This window comes from Terrapene carolina, unplaced genomic scaffold, assembly GCF_002925995.2.
Source record: "Terrapene carolina triunguis isolate 2854851 unplaced genomic scaffold, T_m_triunguis-2.0 Scaffold113, whole genome shotgun sequence".
Classification (NCBI taxonomy): domain Eukaryota; kingdom Metazoa; phylum Chordata; order Testudines; family Emydidae; genus Terrapene; species Terrapene triunguis.
The window spans coordinates 13,281,726-13,305,001 of record NW_020664464.1 but is presented as its reverse complement, the minus strand read 5'-3'; positions in this window follow the sequence as shown (position 1 = coordinate 13,305,001).

Below are 23,276 nucleotides of genomic sequence, written 5' to 3'. Positions count from 1 at the left end.
CGGCATGATCCAGTGAATGAACGCTTGGCTAGTTTCTTTTGGACTCAGGGGAAGAAATGAGACTTTAGAAATAGTTCTTTGGCCTCCTTTAATAAGAGGGGTCACCTTTAAAATATGCTAATTTTGTCTTAGGTATGTTACTTCAGTGTGCGCCGTATTATGTAAACTTCCCTATACATACTATAGTGAGTACCTAAAATACAACAAATAAGGGATAAAGTTATCTAACTAAGGCACCTAACAAGTTTCTAAGGGTGCTCACTGTATCCAAGGAATGCTTTTATGGGTAATGGTGTCAGTGATGAAATCTCTTATGTATGTTGAAAAATCCATTTTAATCCATTTAAAATGCTTACAGGTTATTTGCTGCTATTAGAGATATTATATTGTCTCCCTTCACCGACAAGCCTAATAAAAGTTTAGTATTAAAACTACTTATTTCAGCTGTTTCTTTTTCAACATCTTTTAATTCTCTTCAAAGACTTATGTATTTTTAATTAAACAAGTGAAATATAACCTGGCAAAATAAATAGATCATATCTCCTCCCAACAAAAAATAACAAAGTTATTTGACAAATACTGTACATATTTATATACATATTTTTTAGACTGGTTCATCCAAACTGTAGCCTGAGATGTCTCCTTGACTGAGTGCTCTGAGCAATTTTCCGTCTTTGCCTGGAAAATCAGCCATGCTGGAGCCAGTCTTTTTCGCCCTGGGCAGATAGCATCAAATCAAGACATGAATGAATCTGCTACCATAGTTGGGTTTGACCACATATCATCTTTTGATGTAGAGACAGTTTACCAAGGTGATGGTGGTGGTTGTTGCAGAGATCAATGCTCATTAGGGCTTGTGAAAGCTGTATTCCCTTGGGTGGGATTTATTAACAATGTCCTCTTCATGGAGGTGATGGTGCAAATCTGATACACAGCTAAAATATTACCAATAAACCTTTAACTGAGATTTAACTTAATTGAGAACCTATCCAATCATTGTCTAGTCTCTAGCTATCCATCCATCCATCCATCTCTCCATGTATGAGTTTACACTACACGCCTCATCATAATGTTTGACTGTCTTTTTGGCATCTGAACAACTTGATAAACCATTGGTGACTGAACAAATCCAGGGTCATCTGCACAGCACAATATGGGATACGGCATAGAGATAATGCTGGTCTTCTCCGTGTGATTGTGATATTTGTTGCCATACAGTTTGATATATCACCTGGTTTTACTACTATTATTGAGAATGTTTACTTTTTAATTTATAAAACATGTTTATCATTTGTCTGTAAGCACATGTAAATATACTTTGTTGTGAATGCAAAACACAATTAGCAACCAGAGCCAATGTCTGTTAGAGGCCCACCCCCCAAAAAAACTAATTTAAATAAAATAAAATCCTGTGTACCCCTTTCCAATGTACATATCCTTCTTCTTCAACTCACCCCATCAGGTAAAAGCCTGAGCAAACAGATAGTCCTTTCAGCATACCCTGAAGGTTAGCTAACTTGGGCTGTCTCAGACTAGAAGGTATGATTTTTTTCTAGAGAACAACCTGTCATCAGCTCCTAACATGTAAGTTTGTGGTAAGATAGCTGGTGTACCCCATTGTGAGTTAAATATCAGGGGAAAACATAAGGAGAAAGAAGCAGTCTCTGAAATATCTATCAAGGTACTTACATAGCTTCCATGTGACCAAGTACACAGACCCCACACTGACCAAAAAAGGGTTAATGAGAGTCTGTGGGCCCAATCAGCCCCACCCTGTTACACCTGTGAAAGGTATAAAACCTGGAGGGAGCAGGTAAAAGAGGAAAACCCCAACTTAGTAATGGCTGAATGTAAGGGGGAGTAGAGCTCTTGAGTAAACCCTGTTAAGGAAAGTAGGGCTCGGGCCAGAGCCTAACTAGTGACTGCTTGGAAGGAAGGAAGGACCAGTGGGGGCTAGAGCCTAATTAGACACTCCTTATATACAAAAGTAGGGCTGGTAGAGAATGTTACTTTTGTTCCACAACTAATTTGGATCTCCTCTCTTTTGGGACCTGCAGATGAGTCAGCTAGGGAAGAGGCGGTGAGAAATGCTTCACTCCAGGCCATGGGCAGAAGCAGCCTTGGGATCTAGCAGAGGGTCTGGACAAACAGACCTCATCTGCTTCATACAGGGTACCTGGCCTGGAACCCAGAGAACAGGATGGCTCTGGGTTCCTCTACTAGCCCATCTAGGGTGGGGATGTGAAAACCATGGTGCTAAGGGCTGGAAGGCCCAAAAGCCAGAAGTTGAGTTGAACCTCCTGGTGTGATGGTGCCAGGTCATTGGCATGTTGGACTCAGATTTCCCTGGAAGGGGCAGGACTAAGTGACTTGGGCTGGAGAGCCAAGTCACAGGAAGAGATCGATCACTGCAATTTCAGAGTGGCTGTTGGCAGAGGGCACCAAAGGAGGGAAGCTGCTGCTGTGCCCAGACATGAGGGGTGTGTCTGTGGTGAGTAGGCTTTTCCAACCACACCTTCAATGTAGTATCTGATTGTCTCCAAGATCTTTATTTATGAAGATAACCATGTGAGACAGGGAAGTTTTATCATTTTATCAATGGGAAACTGAGATTGAGTTATGTGCCCATGGTTAAACAAAAAGTCTGTGACCAACTCCCAGTGAAATAAAAACAAGTTATGTATCTAAATACTTGAGAATCCGGGCCTGAACCTCAGTTTCCTAAATCCTAGTCCAGTGCCTCAACTATAGACCATCCTTCTTCCTTAAAATGACAGAACCCAAACCATAAAGGGCTTTATAGATTAAAAGCAATCCCTTTAACTGAGCCTGGAAATAACTGGGAAGTCAGCACAGAGGAAGAAACATTGCTGCTATCTCTGTGCAAGAGACATCATTAAGTAAATAGAAGCCATGTTCTATACTAGCTGAATAAATCTTCAGGTGTGGCCCTAGATAAAGGTATGGCTAACTCTCATGAGGGCTGCATTCTTCTAGCCAAACATAACTGGAAAAAACCACTGATTGCTACAGCTGTTATTGGATCATTTAAAGGCAGATGAGGATCAAAGGAATTACCTGGATATTGAAATTTACCTATCAAGGGGATGAATATCAATTTTACCATGTAATCAGGGTTTTTTTCCCCAAGCCAGCTACTCTTGCTTCAGTCAATCTCTAGTGTTTACTAGACATACACCCACATTCCCAAAATGTAATTCAGCTAGAGCCCTTGCAAATCAGAGCCTGCTGCCTCTACAGTTGGTGAGAGGTGAAATAGTTAATGTTAACATATACATTGCTAAAATTAGTCTTCAGCATTAACATTATTTAAAGGAAGGGGCTCTTAGAGCTATTGTTTCAGGCATTCTGCAGACTTGGGAAGATGACTGCATTAATTTATATTCTGTTCACAGATGGAAGGAGTCTTCACAAGCATAAGGACTAGTGCAAATGGGGGTATATACCCCCATCCTAGCTCAGCAAGGGTTAAGGTGGTTTAATTGGACTCAAGCCCCCCTGGCTGTACCTGGAGAGTGGACCAGCCCCACTTAATGATGAGTTTCAGCTGGGAGGCTGCTGCAACAGCAGAAAGTCTGCAGCAGAAGGGGACTGGAGGGAGAGAAGGCAATACTTTACAGTCATGGTAGTGGCAGTAGGGGAGAGACAGTGCACAAGAGTGTGCATGCTGGGGGAGCAGGAAGGGTCCTGTAGGTGTGGAGGAAGCCTATAAAGAGAATACCTAGAAGCCTCGGGATTGGAACAGGCTCCTGTGGCTGACCCTGACATGTTGATAAGAACTGCACTTCCAGGGAGAAGCCTGGGGAAATGTTGCTTGTTACAAAGAGCCCAGGAAACGGGTGAGGAAAAGGCCTGAAGAAAGGCTAATGGTAGGAAAGAGTTCAGAGAGGCAGCTGCAAGGTGTCTGACAGGGCAGACCTTGCCTGCTTGTTTGAGCGTCCCTGGACTGGAACCCAGTATAGAGGGTGGGCCTTGGTTCCCCTACCAGCCACTGGGAAAGTGGTGTAAAGCTCCCCTGACATAAGGGGATAAGGACAGTTAAAATCCCTGAGAGATGGGGTCTAAGGAGTGTGGGGCCTGGAACTGAGGTCCAAAGACTGGATGTAAGGATGGGGACTATTTGTTTGGATGCTTTTCCCCCTGGAAAGAGTGGGACTAAAATGGCTGAACGGCAGAGTCACAAGAAGAAGCAGACCACTGAAAGACCATAATGACTGTTGCTAGGGGCCATAGGTGGAGGAGAGCCAGCTGCAAGAGGGGAGCTCTATTGGTGAGTCCACCCTTCTTACAACTAGAAATTTTTTAAGCTGAACTATTGCCATATTGTTCTAAGGCAAAGGAAGATTCTGTGGCAAAGTCAGCAGCCATGGAATACATAGAGCTGTCTAATAATTTCCAATATGCCTCCAAAATGCATGTTCTCTTCATGAAGGCAAAAGTATGAGTCCAAACTCAAAAGGCTTACTAATTGCTGTAAGTAGATATTGATACTTTCTGGAACTGAGTAGTCATTTCTGTCATGTCTTTCCAAATGGTAGGATTTACATGTGGCATACTAGCACTGTTTGTAACCCCTTCTTCCCAGGAAATCAAGGATATGGGCCATGGCTTGAATGTAACTGTATTAATATCTTGTATCTATATAGCAGTTTTCATCCAGGCACACAAACTTTAGATGTGATTTACAAAACATCCATGCAATTTGACCTGTATCTCAATATTGAATTTAGATGTGCCTGACTTATTTTGTTACAATATTTAAAATGCATTAATATTTTAGTTACCAAGGATGACTGTCTTAGTTTGCAGGGCTACAACTTAATATCCCCTCTAACAAAACTTCTGTACACTTTAATGGGCAAATGGCATTTGCTTGTTAAAGATCAAAGTTCAAATCCAAATTGATGTTTATGGCCTTGAATCAGTGTGTAATGGACAGGTGTTCACATTGTAAAGCAGCCACACACAGGCCACCAGCTGTGCTATACTACTCTTTCTTCATGAGAAGCTAACTCTACTCATGTTAGGGTTGAGGTCATTAACAGTGCAGTGTTTGGGGATGCTGCTTGTCCTTCTGACCAAGAAGAAGTGCACAGTAATAGTAGCTGTTTGCTGTGGAGGAGTGTATAAGAGAAGGGTGACCCCATGATGAATGAGTGAAGAAATGGGTAAGGATTCAGGTCAGGACAAGTGATCCATACTCTAATGCCTTATCAGGGAGACCATTGTCATGATGGGGCAAAGGGGAAGCAGCAAACACTGCACCGTACGATGCAGGATTCAGATCAATGTAAAGCAGGAGTGAGCAACTTTGCCTTCATGGTTTCAGAATATGTGAGGGAAGAAATGTCCATGTGATCTACAAGTTTATCCCCTCTGCCACTCACAAGTTTGTCTGCCTATGTAGGAACCATGCACAGGTTTTGAAATGGTTTCAAGTCTTCAAAAACTGATATGAAGAGGGGTTGGAATGAAATGGATTAATCTACTGTAACTTGGCAAATCATGTGTGTTGAATGAGGTGACTTGTATCTATATAGTGGTTTACTATATTCTGAGTCTGAATTAAAAAAATAAAGCCCTAATGTGCTCACCATTGTACAACACACACACACACACAAATGTTCCTTGCCTTGAGAAGCTTACGATGAAAGGCTGTGTCTACATTAGTGGGAATCCTACTGTGGACACAACTCCCACAGCCAGACCAGTTTTTACCATTGTATAAGTTAAACAGGCATGATGGTAAGAATGCTGGAGGCAATTGGAGAAAATGAGAAGCTACTGGAGGTATGCCTAATTTTTCTGGACAATATTTCCTAATGTAGGTATAGCCTGAAAGACGCATAAGATAAACCACAATAGTGCCTTGTCTATACTCTGGTCATGCCTAGATTAGGAAAATAGCTCATGATTAAAAACATGAGCTGAGATTCTGTGCTACATCCACCTGAGGATAGGTGGCTTTAAATTGTTAAGTTATAGCAGCTTCCCTGGGCTGTTCTATGGACATCAGGAAGCCTGTGGTACTATATGCTGTGGGCCTGTACTTCATGCCCCTGGTACCAGGGCTTATGACAGATACTATACAGTGTACTGGAGCCATTGTGGGTGGGAGAATCCCTCCAGTTATAGCTAACATTTTTTTTAAACCCTGGTGTAGACAAAGTTTAACACTGTCAAAAAATGTGAGCTGGTTGAGGTAAACCCTAGATGAACCTCCCTCCCTGGGGTTAATTATGATAAGCTAACACCTTTTTAAAACATGACTTTTCCTTGTCTACACTAGTTGCTAAATCATGTTAGCTCAGATTTTTTTTCTAACACAGTACACTTCCCCAGGGTAGACATACCCTAGAGGCCAGGGGAAGAGGCTAGTATAGGTTTTTCCCCCCCCCCCCCCCCTGTTCATGTTCAGTGGGGCTGCTGTTACAGTAAGGAGCTTTAACAAAAATACACTATATAGCAGAACTGCAGAAACAAAATACAATCTAGATGTAGGGTGAAGGAGGTGAAAGGCCATAGCACCTGTATGCAGCACAATTGAATTGGTGCAAAGACTGCACAATTTATATAGAGAAAAGGCCACACTTACAGTCATAGCAGTCTTAGCAGAGCTTATTTCCTAACCCACCCCCCTGGCTTGCATAAATTCAAACCAGCCCCATTCGCTGCAGAGTGAAGCTCGGTGGGGACAGCACTAATAAACTGCACTGCAGGCTGCAGATGTACGTGTAACGCAGCCAGGCTGCTCAGGCATTGCCCTTTTAAAGCTGTTCTGCAGGCAGCAGAAGGGAGGAGGCGGTGGAGGAGTGGAGTTCAGCTGAGGACACAGTCCCAGTTCTCAGAAATCCCTTCGCTGCTGGAACATCGAGCTCCCTTTACTGCAGTTGAACAAACTGCCCTAGATTGGGGGCTGGTGAGCCCGCCCCCAGCTCGTGCACGGAGCTCAGGGCGCCTAAGCCCACGTGAGCCGCACTGAAATTAGCACCTACACCTCAGAGACAGACAGGGAAGGGCGGGGGAGAGGAACCAACTGCTGGGTTTTCTGACAGCTAAGGTTGCTGGCTGCCTTCTGGCCCCGGGCCACCATCCCTGTTAATGTCATTCAATGTACATGTTCTATCCCTTTGTCCCCTCGGCCTGTTGTGGGGCGCGCCTTGCAGCTCCGCTTTAACCCTCTCCTGAGCGGTTTGGCCGGTACCCTGTTTTTGCGCCGGCTGAGGGGGATGGCATCTGGCCGGGCTGGGCAGTAACAGAGCAAACGTGGAGGATGCTAGTGATTGGCAGGAACATACTGGGGTTGGGGGTATAACACCCTCCTTGGATGGCTGTAAAGCCCCCGCTCAATCAATGGGGCAGGCTGGCGCGTGTCCCCGAAGAGAGCGAGATCAGCCCTTGCCATGTATGCTGGGGGCGCCCCGGCCCCCTCCCCAGGGAGCTCCCCACCCGCCTGTCAGGGGCGGGCGCTGTGCTGGCTGCCCGCAGCCTTTGCTGCGCACTGTGTTCCCTTTCCTCTCCCCGCCCCCTTTCTGGTCTCCACCGCCTCCGTAAACAGCCGGGGCTCGCGCCCCTTCGCTCCCCTGGCCGGCTACTAGCGGGCACCAGAGTCCCCCCCGCCCTGCTCAGCCTCTTCCCACTGCACCCCCCACATCCGCCTCCCCCCACGGGCTGCAAAGCCTCGCCCCCTCCCCCGCTCGCCTCGCCGCCTCCGCTCCCGCCCACCCCTTCCTCGCGCCGGCTCCTCCCCGTTTTACCTCAGATGCCCTCAACTCCTCGTCCCCCCTCCCAGCTCGGCTCCCGCCCCCTCGCGGCCTCTCCTCTGGCTCAGCCCCCACCGCAGCCTGCCGCGCCCCTGTGGTGGTGACGGGGGTTGGCTGAGGGGGAGCCCGCGCTACCAGCTCTGCCCCGCCCGAGGAGCGGCTCATCAGCCTGCCCTGGGGGCGCCTCAGCCCAGCCCCGGGGACAGAGGCGAGGAGGGGCCGTTGCGGAGCTGGAGCCGCCGCCTCCTCATCCCCATGCGCCCTCAGCACGCGGGGGTGGGGGCGGCGCAGCCGGGAGCCGAGACGGGCTGGGGCTGTTTACTGCTGCGGTTTGCAATGGGCATGACAGCCCGCTGCGTGTCCTGCCGCCCCGCCCCGCCCCGCCCCGCCCCCGGCCGAGCGCAGCGGGGGCAGCCCCGCCGACAAACACTCGCAGTCATGAGACTTGCTTGGAGGTGGTGGTTACGCTGCGTCTTCGGGGGAGGGGGTGACGTGCAAAGGTTTGAAGCCCAGCTGTGTGAGCACAGGACACTCAGACTCCTGGGAGGGAGCCCTCTAATTTTTAACCCCAGAGTGTGTGGCTTATATCACTATGAAAGGGTTTATCAGTATAGCCTAGCTCACCTGAACAACTTAGCATAGCTATACTGCTATAAATGCGTTTATGCTGCTATAACTGCATCCTCAGAAGGGGTTGCACCAATTTAACTAAATCAGTTCTTACAGTCGCTAGTTAATTTGGTGCAGAAACTCTGCAGATCACCCCTAGTGACTCAAGTTCAAATCTATCAGTAGCCCTTTTGACCTGAATGGTTAGCCAATATTTGGGGTCTTGTGGGTGGTTTCCGTTAGGAGGATAAATTGGTGGTGGAGCTAAGTATTTCTTTGATGAAAAGATGTTTATTCACAAAGGGTGTACACACAGCTCTGGTTCCCTGAACATAGTAGGAATCACACAGGAGACAGTTTCCTTGCTTAATATTCTATGCCTCTTTTTTCCAGCCAGTACTCTACCCAAAAAGCTATTAGCTTTCTCTCAAGGGTTACACTACAAGTGCTTCTTGGGATCTCCTTGGCTTTCTGCTGCCTTCTCTGTCTACTTCTGTGGTGTTTCTGATTTCATCTACTCTCACACATGCTCCCATCAAAAACAATATCCTGCCTGCTGCATTAGCATTCAGTCTCCCCTCACCTACCACTCCTGTAGCTCAGTGCCTGACCATCCTTGTGTATGGCCTATGTCTTAGGCAGTGGCTCTTGTTGTTTCAGGTATCTTACTCCAAAAGGAGCCTGTTTCTTACTCTTGTCCTGAATGAAGGGTGGCTATTACACCGGGCAGCTTCAACAAGATTTCACCCAACCCCCAGCATTACACTATAAAGCCCTGTGATCGTCCTGCCTGAGCCCACTTCCTTCCCCATATTGCTACAGCTATGATCACCAGAGGCAATCAGGATGGTACCCCTTCACTTTAAAAGAGATGGGACTGCTGGCAGGCCATTTGCTATGTTTTTGTGCTATAAGACTTCAGTTTCAGGTAAATTGGTTGAAACTATAGTAAAGAACAGAATTATCAGCCACATAGATGAATACAATATGTTGGGGGAACAGTCAACACAGCTGTTGTAAAGGGAAATCGTGACTCACTAAGCTATTAGAATTCTTTAAGGGGGTCAACAAAGTTGTGGACAAGTGGATATAGTGTACTTTGACTTTCAGAAAGCCTTTGACAAAGTCACTCACCAAAAAGTCTTAAGCAAAGTAAGTAATCACAGGATAAGAGAGGAAGGTCCTGGCATGGATCAGTAACTGGTTAAAAGATAAGAAACAAAGGGTATGAATAAATGACCAGTTTTCACAATGGATCTGCACTGGGACCAGTGCTGTTCACCATATTCATGAATGATCTGGAAGAGGGGTAAATAGTGAGATAGCAAAATTTGCAGATGATGCAAAATTACTCAACATAGTTAAGCTGAAGCAAAGTGTGAAGAGTTACAAAGGGATCTCACAATTATGGGTGACTAGGCAACAAAATGGCAGATGAAATTCAATATTTATAAATACAAAGTAATGCTCATTGGAAAAAATAATCCCAATTATAACTACAAAATGATGGGCTCTAAATTATCTGTTACCACTCAAGAAAGAGATTTTGGAGTCATCGTGACTAGTTCTCTGAAAACATCTGCTCAATGTGCAGTAGCAGTCAAAAACGCTTAGGAATCATTAGGAAAGGGATAGAAAATAAGACTAAATGTCATAATGCCACTATATAAATCCATGGTATGTCTGCATTTTGAATACTGCGTATAGTTCTGGTCATCCCATTTCAAAAAGATATATTAGAATTGGAAAAGGTACAGAGAAAGGCAACAAAAATGATTAGAGGTATGGAACAGCTTTCAGATGAGGAGAGAATAAAAAGAGTAGGACTGTTCAGCTTGGAAAAGAAATGACTAAGAGGGGATATGATAGAGGTCTATAAAATCATGAATGGTGTGGAGAAAATGAATAAGGAAATGTTATTTACCCCTTCACATAACATACAAACCAGGGGTCACCCAATGAAATTAATAGGCAGCAGGTTCAAAACAAGCAATAGGAAGTATTTCTTTGCCCAATGCACAGTCAACCTGTGGAATTCATTGCCAGGGAAAAGCCAAAAGTATAACTAGGTTCAAAAAAGAATGAGAAGTTCATGGAGGATAGGTTCATCAATGGCTATTAGCTAAGGTGGTCAGGGATGCAACCCCATGATGTGGGTTTCCCTAAACCTCTGACTGACAGAACCTGGGACTGGATGACAGGGGATGGATCACTTAGTAAATTGCCCTGTTCTGTTTATTCCCTCTGAAGCATCTGGCGCTAGCCCCTGTCAGAAGATAGGATACTGGTGTAGATGGACCATTGGTGTGACCCAGTGCTGCAGGCTCTCAGGACCTGTGCTCTATTGCTCTGTACAGTCCCTGGGAGTAACCCCCTTCAGTGTGACAGCCCTCCCCGAGGATTGCACTCTCTCTGGGGTTAGGGCCTCTGGCCCCACCACCTCCTGGAACCGCACCTCTGAGCCTTCAGCATGCCTGTCTCACTCCATGAGCCCCTCCATGGGTCCACTCACCCTGGACCCCCCAGGGCAATGATGGGCAGCCCACAGGCCGCACGCAGACTGTCAGGGTAATCTGCTGGCGGGCTGTGAGACAGTGTTTACATTGACAGTCCGCAGGCACGGCCGTCCGCCGCTCCCAGTGGCCACGGTTCGCTGTTCTTGGCCAATGGGAGCTGCGGGAAGTGGCGACCAGTACGTCCCTGCGGCCCGTGCTGCTTCCCCACGGCCTCCACACCCAGATAGAGTAATGCAACCCTGATCTCTAGATTGCAATGACTTTCAGACAGTGTAAAAACAGAGGGGTTTATTGCTCATCTGGAACACAGCACAGGAAGTTCTCAGAGGCCTTGAGCCTAGAAAGTGTCAGCATAGTCCATCTGGGTCTGTCCAGCATCTGAGTGGGACCAGACCCCTCTTTGTTCCCAGTCCAGAAGCAGCGTCCTTCCAACTGACCACCTTATATCACCTTCCCCAAAGCTCAGTGCTCCACGAGGCTCGGGCTGTCTGCTCCACAACTGGGTCCCACCTGCTGCCTCCCATGCCCGGGGGTCCTCTGGCTGCCATTAAGGAAATTTTTCTGGCGAACCCCCTGTAACATTGTGCAAACCCCCAGGGGTTCATGAACCCCAGTTTGGGAACCACGGATCTAGGTCACATTTAGCCTTAATCCCAGATGAGCCCAGGGTGGTCAAACTGAAAGGGAAGTTATCAAGTAAGAAATCACTTTCTGTCTCCCATGGCCAAAAGCAGTAGTGGTACTATATTGCTATAACACTTCATCACAATCCTTGCCTGCAGCACTTCTAGTGTACTCAGAGTCCCTGAAACCATTTATTTTCTATCCAGTAGATCTACCTACTTGAAGCAGTTCTAAGATGCCCCAGAAAGCTTTGCTCCTGTAAATTATATCAGGAGAAGCATCCAAATCTATCACCATTGAACTGCCACCAGTGCAATTCCTCCAGGGGGAATGCTGGAGTACTAGTGAAGGCTGGCCTATGGCATTTTTTACCACTGTGTCATCTAAGCCTGCTGAGAACAGGTCTAGATGCTACAGTGGTAGAAATGCCTGTGCCTAACTTACACTACTACTCCTACGATTGCTACCAGAGGTGAAGCTACATTAGTGACAGTGCAACAGTGGGAGATTTCATGGCATAAACACATTTTTATCTAATTTTTCTGTAACTTGCTGAAAGGCTGCAACAAAATGCTACTTTATTTCTTAGAATTCAGAATAACTGACAAGAACCTTAAAACAGGCACAACCCCACCTGCCTTTACTATAAGCTGTCACTCTGCTGACTGTCCTGTGGCACCTTATAGACTAACAGACGTATAGGAGCATGAGCTTTCGTGGGTGAATACCCAATTCTTCGGATGCATGCATACCCACATGCATCCGAAGAAGTGGTATTCACCCACGGAAGCTCATGTTCCTATACGGCTATTAGGTGCCACAGGACTCTTTGCTGCTTTTACAGATCCAGACTAACACGGCTACCCCTTTGATACTTGACACTCTGCTGACTGACTCTGAGTTAGTGCACTTTTCTCTACAGAGTCCCCTAGCCTGCGAGCAGGATCAGGAAACAATTTACAAATTGAAGAGAGAGCTTGTAATTGTAAGTTTCCAATACATCACATAGACTAGTGTAGACAAGGCCACAGGGAAATGTGCATGAGAGGCAATTCTCCTTGAAGGGATGCAGGATTTGATAGTTGAGCGGGTCAGCAGATGTTAAGGGGAGAAGGTTCTTAGGATTTGGATTATGCATGAGAACAAACAAAGGGTTAATTATTCCACATATTAACCTGCTCTCCTCTTATCCACTTCCCACACCATTTTTTAAAAATGATGTCTCTTTCAAGGAAGCTTATGTAGATTTTAGAATACATATCTTCCTGAAAGACTTCTAAGAGACCCTACTTCATGCTTTAATTGTAGCACTAGTTGCCTAAGCCTATTTTTAGTATAATCACATTTATATCATACTGTGGCTTGTGCAGCTGTAAGTTCACAATAAGCTTCATAATAGCTGCATTTGCTAAAAAAAAAAAAATGTAAACATTCCTTTGGATAGTTCTGATCTTGGCAAAATGCTGAAGTATTAGCTTTGTTTAAATATGATATTTTTTTCTTTACACAGAGAGTAACCATGTACTTTCATTCTGGGGCCTTTCCTACACACAAGTTGTATCATTTAATTAAAATCTGTTTTCAAATCAACTTAAATGGGACACTTAAACTGGTTTGCAACAGGCTTATATCAGTTCAGTTTAGTTTAATCAGTCACTTAAATTGGCTTCAAAATAAGTGACCAGACTCTCTTTTTTTTTTTAGTTAAAGACAGCAACAAACTAACTTCAGCTAAACCAGCTGTAGTCATTTTATTCCAAAATAAGAAAGTACCCACATAGTCTTGCACCAAAATTTTGTTTTCATTCATACTTTTTGTTTGGTGCAAGTTTGTGTGTAGGCCAGCCCTTATTTTAGCTAAAAAGAAATAAGAACATATTAAAGAGCAAAAGGAAAGATGCTGCATCAACTTTGCTTTACAAAATTGCAACAGAGAGCAGATTCTTGGAAATTTAGGTTCAGGAGACAGAAAATGAAATCCTAGTGGTTGCATAGCTAGATAGACTTTTGTTTGCCAATTAATTTTTACCTATCCAATTCCAAATACCTATAACTTATAAATGACCATAGTGTGGCAGATTTTATTTAATTTCCAGCCTTATATTTGTCACATTCTATATCTGGAAAAAATTGTGTAAAGAGACTGGGAAAAACACTCCAAATCCATGAAATTACAGTGAAATTAATTAGTTGAGGGACAGCAGAACAAAGGTGGTTGAGCAATCCTGTATTATCACGAGGAGATGGATTATAATATCTAGAAGGTCCTTTCTGTCTCTAATTTTTGTAAGGAACCAGGAAATGTCCATGATATGTACTTCTGCAGGTGCTTCTTGCACGTTAATGTCTCTTGGCCCATTTGAAACGAACTTGGAGTATCTTAATTTGAAAAGATGCTCCTTTTTAATGTTGCCACATAGCACTTAATATATCACTTCACATGTTCAAAATCCTGCACAAACATTAATGAATCTTCATACTACACCTGTAAGGTAGGTAAGTATTAGTTCCATGTTATAATAGGGAAATTGAGACAGAGAAATGTATTGCCCAAGGTTCTGGAGTCCATAACAGAGCCAGAATTGGAGCATAAGACTTCCAGATCCCCAACAGTGCACTGTGTCCTCCAGGCAATGCTGTCTCTCAGAGAAACACACCCAGACTAAACAGTTCTAATTTATTTTGAACCAGTTTGGCTATCCCTATTTCAAAATACTGTACGGAAAACAAAACATAGGATGACTAAGACAGAGAATACAGTTCTCAAGCTTTTGATTGCTTTGCATTGTTCAAGTATGATATCATAATAATAATAAATAAAAACAAACACACCCCAACCTCTAAAAGCTGTGTGGGCAGCTGTGAAGACTTGCTCCTCAGGTGAAGCAAATTCAACACGGCAGCCGCAAGCTGGTGCAATGGAATTTTGTGGCGCCTTGTGCGTATGCTACTTTTAGCGTGACCCTGTGGCATTTGATCCTTCTAAAACTTTTTGTGCATAAAGTTATTAAACTCAATACAGCTCTGAGAATGCTAAACTGTTGTTGATACTGAACCAACACAAAATACATTGTGTGTGTGTGTATGTAACTGGCAAAAATAGTGGCTATTTTTGTTCTCTTAATCCACCACGGTGGAATAGTAGAATTCAAATTTCCCTCCTTCAGCATTTAGAATCTAGAAAACATCTCATTAGATTCTAACAACTTTAAATTGGGGTTAGTGGGTCTTCAGGAGACCATCCACACCAGAAATGCAACTGAGTCAGAGGGCTCAGTTGCAACATGGTGGTTTCCTAAACTAATTATAATACAATTACAATTTGTAATGTAGATGGAGTCAAACATTTTCAATAACTGGCTTAGCAACTTCCTGTCTTGGACATACCCATCTTCGCGGTAGAAATGGGCCTTTTACATTCTTGGACGCTTCCATCCTAAGCCCTGTGTCCTGATCCCCAGAAGGGGGACTTGCAATGCTGAATAATGTAGTCTTTCTGCATAAAGGGCTAAATTGTGGCTGATCCTATACAGATGTGCAAAGAAGTGCTCAGAGTCAGCCAGGGTTCACTCATACCCACTCCCAATAGTGCCAGTTTTGCTTTATCACGTGAAATTGTTAGAAATGTTGATAGCATGCAAACCTGTTAGTAAGAAGTTACAGTAGAACCTCAGAGTTACAAACAACAGAGTTACAAACTGACCAGTCAACCACACACCTCATTTAGAATCAGAAGTAAACATTCAGGCACCAGCAGAGACCCCCCTCGCCCCTAAAAGCAAGTACAGTACTGTGTTAAATGTAAACTACTAAATAATAAAGAGAAAGCAGCATTTTTCTTCTGCATAGTAAAGTTTCAAAGCTGTATTAAGTCAATGTTCAGTTGTAAACTTTTGAAAGAACAACCATAATGTTTTGTTCAGAGTTACAAACCATTTCAGAGTTATGAATAACTTCCATTCCCAAGGTTGTTCGTAACTCTGAGGTTCTACTGTAGTATTCTCTATACCCTTTTACCTGTGTTGTGGATCTACAGGACTTCAGTTTTAGGGATGCCAGTCCAGCACCCTTCAAAAACATTAATTTACTATTAAATAATTTGATTAATTATTGCAGTCCTTGTGGGCAACAGAAAGGTTTCATATCACCCAATTCTGTAGCATCTCTGCATATTATTTTATTTCATTATTGTGGAACCTAAGATTAGAGAAACTTAAAAGGAGGGGGGATATTATGACCTCCTGAGGTCCCTTCCAACCCTGATCTTCTATGATTATGCATAAACAATGACAAATGTTAGTTTTGTCAAACTTTCCTCTCTGACCTGTGAGTACAGTGATAATCACAGACATAATCCTTTTATCAATGGATCTTCTGTGGATCATCATGATTGGGTAAACTAGTAAAATATGTTGGTTTATTTATATTGAATCAGTTTTTAACATAGATACATGATACTGGAAACATGCCCTTTAGCCTCCTTGTGATACACTGGAATGTACAAACCAGATTTTAGCTAGTGTCCTCGGGTTAGGAACAGCCCTGTCAAGAGTTCTCTTAAAAGGTTAGCATGCCATTTACATTCCCAAGCAATTTGTTTTTCAGCCAGAAGTCTGATCACTTGATGTTTCCATCTGTTTATGTTGTCTGTTCTTCTGGTTTTGTACAGTTGATAGTTTCAGTGCTACGTATAAAGATTTATAGCTTTTTAAAACAGTACTACTTAGAATAGTTTAACATACCAGGCATCTTGATGTTATCAACCCTTATTTCAATGGTGTGCTATGGTTATGCGGGACAGTTTATTTTTAGATGATACAAACAATAAAATTCACTAATAAAAATGCTCCTTGGTTCCTAAGATACAGCCTCCAGTGGAAAAATCCACCTCACTCCCTTCAGGATAAATGGGAATTAATGCATAGTTTCAAAGATTATTCCCCATGGGATGCTCTGTTAAGTCCCAAGCCTGTTCCTACTGTAGTCAGTAGGAGCATGAATAAGGCCATAGACTTTTGGAAGGAGGATTGGGTGGACTCAGAACTTCCTATATATGAACTAATGTATGCAGTGACACCTTTGCTCCTGTGACTGATGCTATCTAGGCTATGGAGCCAAGACAAACACAATACTTTTACAGAAAATATAGCATCTTCATATTTGTTTTCTTGGCTCTTTTAAAACAAAATTAGAAGTAATGTCAATATCCTAAAATGTTGAATAAAAAGTGAATATTGAATCTCTCCAAAACATCTAACAAGTCACTTTACTTTTAGCTACTCAATATGTTGTTTGCAAATGATAATAAGCCTCCATGAAAACTAACTGGTGGACTCAATCTCATGTAGCAGATGAAGCTGACTTCTGAAATTAATAAGACATAGACAGTTTTTTGAAGTTGACATTTTTATTTTGTAATGAAATGCAATCAAAAATGAGAGAGAGCAATCTGCATTATGATTTATGGACCCTGAGTGGTCCCTTTGGATATATTTTTCTGGTGGAGAATTGCTAGTAATGATGACAGCTGATGCATGGAAGCATGTCCTGTAATGCTGACCAATAGGCTGTCTGCAGTTTATGGTATTTCTCACTTGGAAAATAAAAGCTTGAGGGGGAAGAAAACCCCAGCATCCTTTGGGTCGCCAAGAAACAGGCATCAAGCTCATGTAAGTGAGCATTTAAGATTTAATGACTGATTCTTTTGAGTGCCAAAGGATTCCATAGATAATTTTATTTTTATATGGTGCCATCCAAAAAAATCCATTTTTTTCTCCAAAGTATGCTTGGGAATCAGCCAGCTCTCTACAAAAGTGAAACATGCAATTCTGAAACAGCACAGCAACAGTTTAGGACAGGATCTGAAGAATGCTTCTATTCAGCTGCAACTCTGTGATCAATTTAGGTAGGTAGAGTGTCATCGTTCAATTGGAATTTGTACAGGAGATGGGGGTTAGCAGCCCTTCTTGTATGAGGAATGCAATGGTAAGTTTCAGTTACTGCATGTGAACAGGACCTTAATTTGCCATTTCATCCAAAAAATGGCAACTCCAGCTTCATGGCACCCTCTTGCCCCATGCTTGCACATTTTCAATTCTGACTCAGATGGAGAAAAGTTGCCTCTTGAATGACCAGCTCAACTTTCTGTAGCATTTAAGTATTCCTGGGAAGTCTCCCATCCAAATATTGACTCAGCTCATAATGACTTGTCTTGTAAGACCTGACCGGACCAAAGCAGGAGGTGATCTGATTGCAAGATTTTTATTTAATTAAAATAATGGAAATATTTTAAAATGCTAAATACCTTTTCTTATTTGTCCAAGCTGCTGCTGTACTACGGGTATCTTTTTGTAGATCTGAGAGCTTGCTTGCTAGCCAGAAACTTTCTTCTGCAGGCACGGCTGTCCTATTCCCGGTCTTTCCCCCTTTCTCCTTTGCACCCCTGCATTTATCCTGCTTCATTCCACTTGACACTTTTTTAGCCAGCAGCCCACTAATCAAGGCTTCATGAGACTGTGAAACCAGTACTAGTAACAATGAATCTTCACTATTAGTGGAGCAGGCCAGAATGTTTTTGACATTCATGCAGCTTTGTGGAGACAGCTAAAAAGAAATTGTCATTTGTTCCAATTACTTACAACAGTGCTGCTCTTCTCTAGTGAAATGATTTGTATTAAAAATAATAGTTTGATTGTTTTATCCACATCTAAATTGTGTGGGCATTGCCTGATGAACACAGATTCTATTCTGTATTACTGCTTGCTCATACAGTTTTGCATTATAAAGAAGTTTACAATTGACTTGTATGTGTAAGGGAGAAGAGGGATAAAGTATTTGTTTTTGTTGACCTAAGCCCCTGATCACTGACATACATATATGTAGCAACTGAATACATGCAGAATTTCAATATGCAATATTTTACAGATTTGATATATATTGAAACTGTTCTTACAAGTGATTTGCAGTGTATCACAGGTGTTGGGGCTGGCATGCACTTTACAAAGAGATGAGAGAAAATCTTCCCTCTTTTTAACCACAGTCCTCTTGATGACAACAGTCTACATATCTACAGACAGGGGAGCTGGTAAGCTTCTTGGCTACCTGAACAAACTAAATATAGTATGCCCCAACAAAAATCTTACAACATTCCTCACAATCAATATAATTTATATTATCTGATAGTACTCACCTAAATGACTTCTTTTCTCTTATATGACCAGCCTATTCCATCCCCTGTTAAAGTTTTCAGCTTAGTTACAATTTATGAAATGACTGATGACAATCATTCTTCATTCCAGCTGGTGTCAGAACTATATCCATTGCACCATAGTCACAGTGCACCTAAGCCAGCTCATTCATGAGAGCCTTTTCTGCCAGATGGTTGTGAAGAAACCCAAATTGATGGGATCTTAGTTAAAAGTCACAAGTAACAGCAACTAGGTGAGTCCTATTGAAGATGGGTGAAAATTCATGTGTGCTTCTCCACTTTGTTGTGCAGTGGTCCCAAGTGTGGGGTTATCAGTTAAATCTCCCTTCTCCATATGCAAACACATCTGGAAGAAGAGGGTACAGTGCAGTGGGAAAATGTGTATTAGAAATACACCTATAAACTGCTTTATAAGATAAGGACAAAGGCTTCTAGATAAGATTTAATAGTAGAAACTGACTCAGTAGCTTGGAAGGAGTAGGGCACCACTGCAGCAGAGTAAAGTCACTCCTACAAGCACAGTTCCTGAGTCCCTTCTCTAGCATCCCTAATGCCCTGCCTTAAAGAATTTCAGGTCTAGCCCATTGCATAACAGCTAGGCTAGAATTAAACTGCTAAGGTTGCAATCGTTCTTTTGCTCCTGTTGTTGGCACAAGTTAAGGGGTAATGAGGCAAGAGGAGGGCCCAGGACAAAGGAGGAGGGGTGGGGATGGGGAAACCTGAATTTACAGAGGCATTTATTCAGTCTCTGTGGCTGAATGAGTTCCTATGCTTTTGAGGGTCCACACAGCCACTCTCTTCTTCATGCTCAGATCAAAATTATATGCTAAGACAAAGACCTTGGAGTGGAAAAGCAGAAATGTAGAGAAGGTAATACATGGCTTCTAATATCTGCCATTCTATCAGCATGGAAGAAGATATACTCTCCCCTCAGGGTCTCATATGTAATCTCTCTCTGCTTTAATTTGGCGCAGTGGGTCATTTCATCTTTCCATACCTGGGCCATTAGAAATGAGAATTGTAGTGTGTATAAATTCATATGGACAGCTAGGCAGGGAGGAGAATTTCCTTTTGTTGTTGGTTTTTTATGATTTGAGAATTAGGTGGAAACATCCTGATTTTTTCTTTTGTATTTATACCTTCTACTCCATAGGCTTTTTGGGGAACAAAGCCGTTCCCTTATTAGGGATAAGGGATCTGATGACTTTGTACTGTTTTAATCATTAACCATTTAGTCAGGAAATTATGCCAATTTCTCTTTGAGTTCCTGTGAGTCTTAGAGAGCGATTAGGGCAATCTTGGGCCATAGGCACTCCAAGATGTAGTGACTCCACCTCTGTGATATGGCTCCTAGACTTGGATATTGATAGAGCCTTATAGTACAAGAGGGGATACATCACTGGAACACACAGTACATTTTAGGAACCCTTTGTGACATTTGTTTACCATCCACTTGGTGAATAATAGTGTTGGAATTGTAATTTTACTTAAAATTCTGCGCTGTATTTACTTTCTTATATGGTATGGTTCTAGTTATATGGGAGGAGTATGCTCTTAGAAGAGGACAACAAAGGAGAAGGCATTCTTGCAGTTGGCCTTTTCCTTTTTTATGGAAATAAGGGGAGAATGGGGATATGTGGAGAACTTCCTCATTATGAGTACCTTATATTTAGTGCTGGGGTGGGGATAAAGTCTATATATTTGTAACAATAAAGACAAAGGGAGGTGAGGAGAGTGTATTGTGCACATGGTGGTGGGGAAATACCATCAAAGCTGACAAGATAGTAAAGCAGAGCTAAAAGAAGAGATCTCTCATTTGGGAGCCCAGGCCAATAAAAAGTCTCCTAGAATAAAACATTTAATCCTGGGATCGGAGCTAAAATAGCACTGATGAGGAAAAGGGGGTGGTGGCATTCTTGCTGCTCACAGCCTAACTATTGTTGAATGGCTGATGTCAAAGATTTGGCCTCCCCTCTTTTTAAGAAGTACTGGAAATTTCCAAGTCTGCCATTTTCTTTCTTCTTACTGCTAATAGTTTGGCCCTCAGACTCCGTATTGCTCTGGTGGGCACTGTGACCGTCTCTTCTCAGGTATCCCAATCTCTTCCTGCTTCAGTCCACTCAACACATTGCAGTTCAAGTAATCTTCCTTGCTTGCCTTTCTAAACAGGAGTCCTTCTGCTAACTTTCTGTTTCAATTCACATCGAGTCCAAATGTCCCATCCTCACTTTCAGGCCTGTGCATAGTGCTGTCCTTGCCCACCACTACACCTCTGCTCACGTGCTAAGCTCTGCCTACTTTAGCAGCACCTTTCTCCCACTTGTCACTCTGTGCCTATATTAATGACTATCTGTGAAGGGACTTGTTCCTAAGAGATTGTTCTGATACCCTGGACCACTAAGAGTATAGTCTCCCAGCTTTCTGGGTCTCTGCTGGCTAGTCCTTGTCCCTGTATAAACTCTCTAAGGTCAGATGTGGGCCTCCAGAAGTCTGGCCTTCTCCCTCCCTCCCTTAGACGGTAGGAGGGAAAGAAATGTCCTTTTTACTATTTCTCAGGAGCCTCACCCCCCTCTCCCTGTGGCAGGCCTCTGTATCTCTTCCTTGGGTGTTTCCATGCCAGGCTACTGCTGGGGAACCTCCTTGAGATAGTCCCAGCCTCTCTGGCAACCATCCCTCTCTGCCTGAGTGGAAGCCTTTTAACCCAGCTGCTAGTCATCACTGAAACACAGCTGGGAAAATAACTGGTCTGTCCATTAACCCCTTTGTGGCTGCGTGCTATCCCTACATCTGTAGCACCTTTTCTCCTTTTGTGCATCAGTTACCTCACATTTTTCCTTCAAGTTCCTCCAAAAATTTCAATTTTTTTCCAGCAAACCTTGCATCATTGATCAGCTCTTGCTTTTGCATCTTACCTCACATCCCTCTAATATACCTGACATTAGGATTTAAGGAGTGAAACAGTTCTGGAGTATAGCATATAAAATGCCTTGGGAGCTTTGGGAATGGAAGGCTGAATGTAAGTAATGATATTGTTAGAAATGCTGAAACCCAGACGCACATTGGAAAACTGAGAAATTTTCTTCTGAGAAATCCATTATCAGTTTTGGATAATGGTTTTCCCAGGTGTCACACACACAGCTCAGGAGGGTGAGGTGAGTTTCTGAAGACTACAAGTTTCTTCTGTTCATAGCTATACAAATGCTAAACCAGCCTGTGTACAGGTCCTGAATATTGGCAGCTGTCTGGCAAATTCCCTTTGCTGCACACGCACACAAGCAGTGTAGAACCTTTTATTTAGGCAGGGTAAATATTTGTACTTTTAAATGTACTTTTTGTGAAGAAGACAATAGAGAGCATTCTAAGGAAAACATATTCAGTGGTTTTATTTATTTATTTATTTATTTTTCCCAACATGTAAATATGAAGAAAACCCTCTATTTTATAAGTGTCTGTAGAAATGAGGCAGCATATTATCAGTGTAAAATAAAGATGAAGGAAAAAACCTTGTGCAATCCATTCTTTTGAAGATCAAATAAAAACATGGTTACACCCAGAGATTAATTATGAATAATTGGTTACTGGCCAATTGGCAACATGCATATGAACTTTAATCCATGCAAATAAGGAAAGGAAAGGGGAAGGATTTTTTTCCATCTAAAAATGATCAGAGTCTTTCTGTGGATTTGCATAAAGTGATAGAGATGGATGAGAATCAGAGCAAAGTGGGTGACAATTTCAAGTGGACAGTGATGTCAGGTGCAGCACATGATGAACATATGGAAGTGGCAGGAATTTGCATCCATGGCTCTGTACCATGCTATAGCAAACTTTCAATGCTCCTTATGTTCTTTCTATCTTATCCTGTGGCGATCCAGCTTGTTTTCAGCTTACAGCTCTATAGCTATAAAAATAGCACAATAAGTAACGCACAGAGAACAAACAGGTAACGGGGTCAGGGCCAGTTCAGTTAAGTCAGAGGGTCATCTGTTAAGTTATTCAGTTGGACCCATTGGCTCTGAGGCCCATGATTCATTGTATGATTTTTGCTCTCCAACCTGCCTCAAACTCCTATGCCAAATTGATAGGGGTTTCAGTCCCATGGGCAGGGGGTAGAAGAAATAATGTGTCCAGAACAGGAGAGTGTGTTAGGGAAGTAACGATTTCCTGTTAAACAGGAGAAAGGGAGAACCTGCAATGTATCTCAGCCATGACGGGGACAAAGATGGAGACATCCTGATGCCACAAGTGGCTCAATTTATTTCCTGACAACTTTTAATCTGAATGAAAGAGATCATGCTCCCCAGGACAGCATTGGTGCATGAACAATAAACATCACATAAGCCTTTCAACCTGCACCTGCTGGGCTGGGGATCCCTGTGACCTGGGCCCCCCATCACCCACAAGCTTGGCACCATCGTCTGAACTAGCCCTGATGATGAGTGATGGGCTGTAATTGCCTAGAGGGATTCTGATGACATCATAAACCACAAGAGTAAGCCCTGGATTCATGCCCTGCACAGACAACAGCTCCGTGCT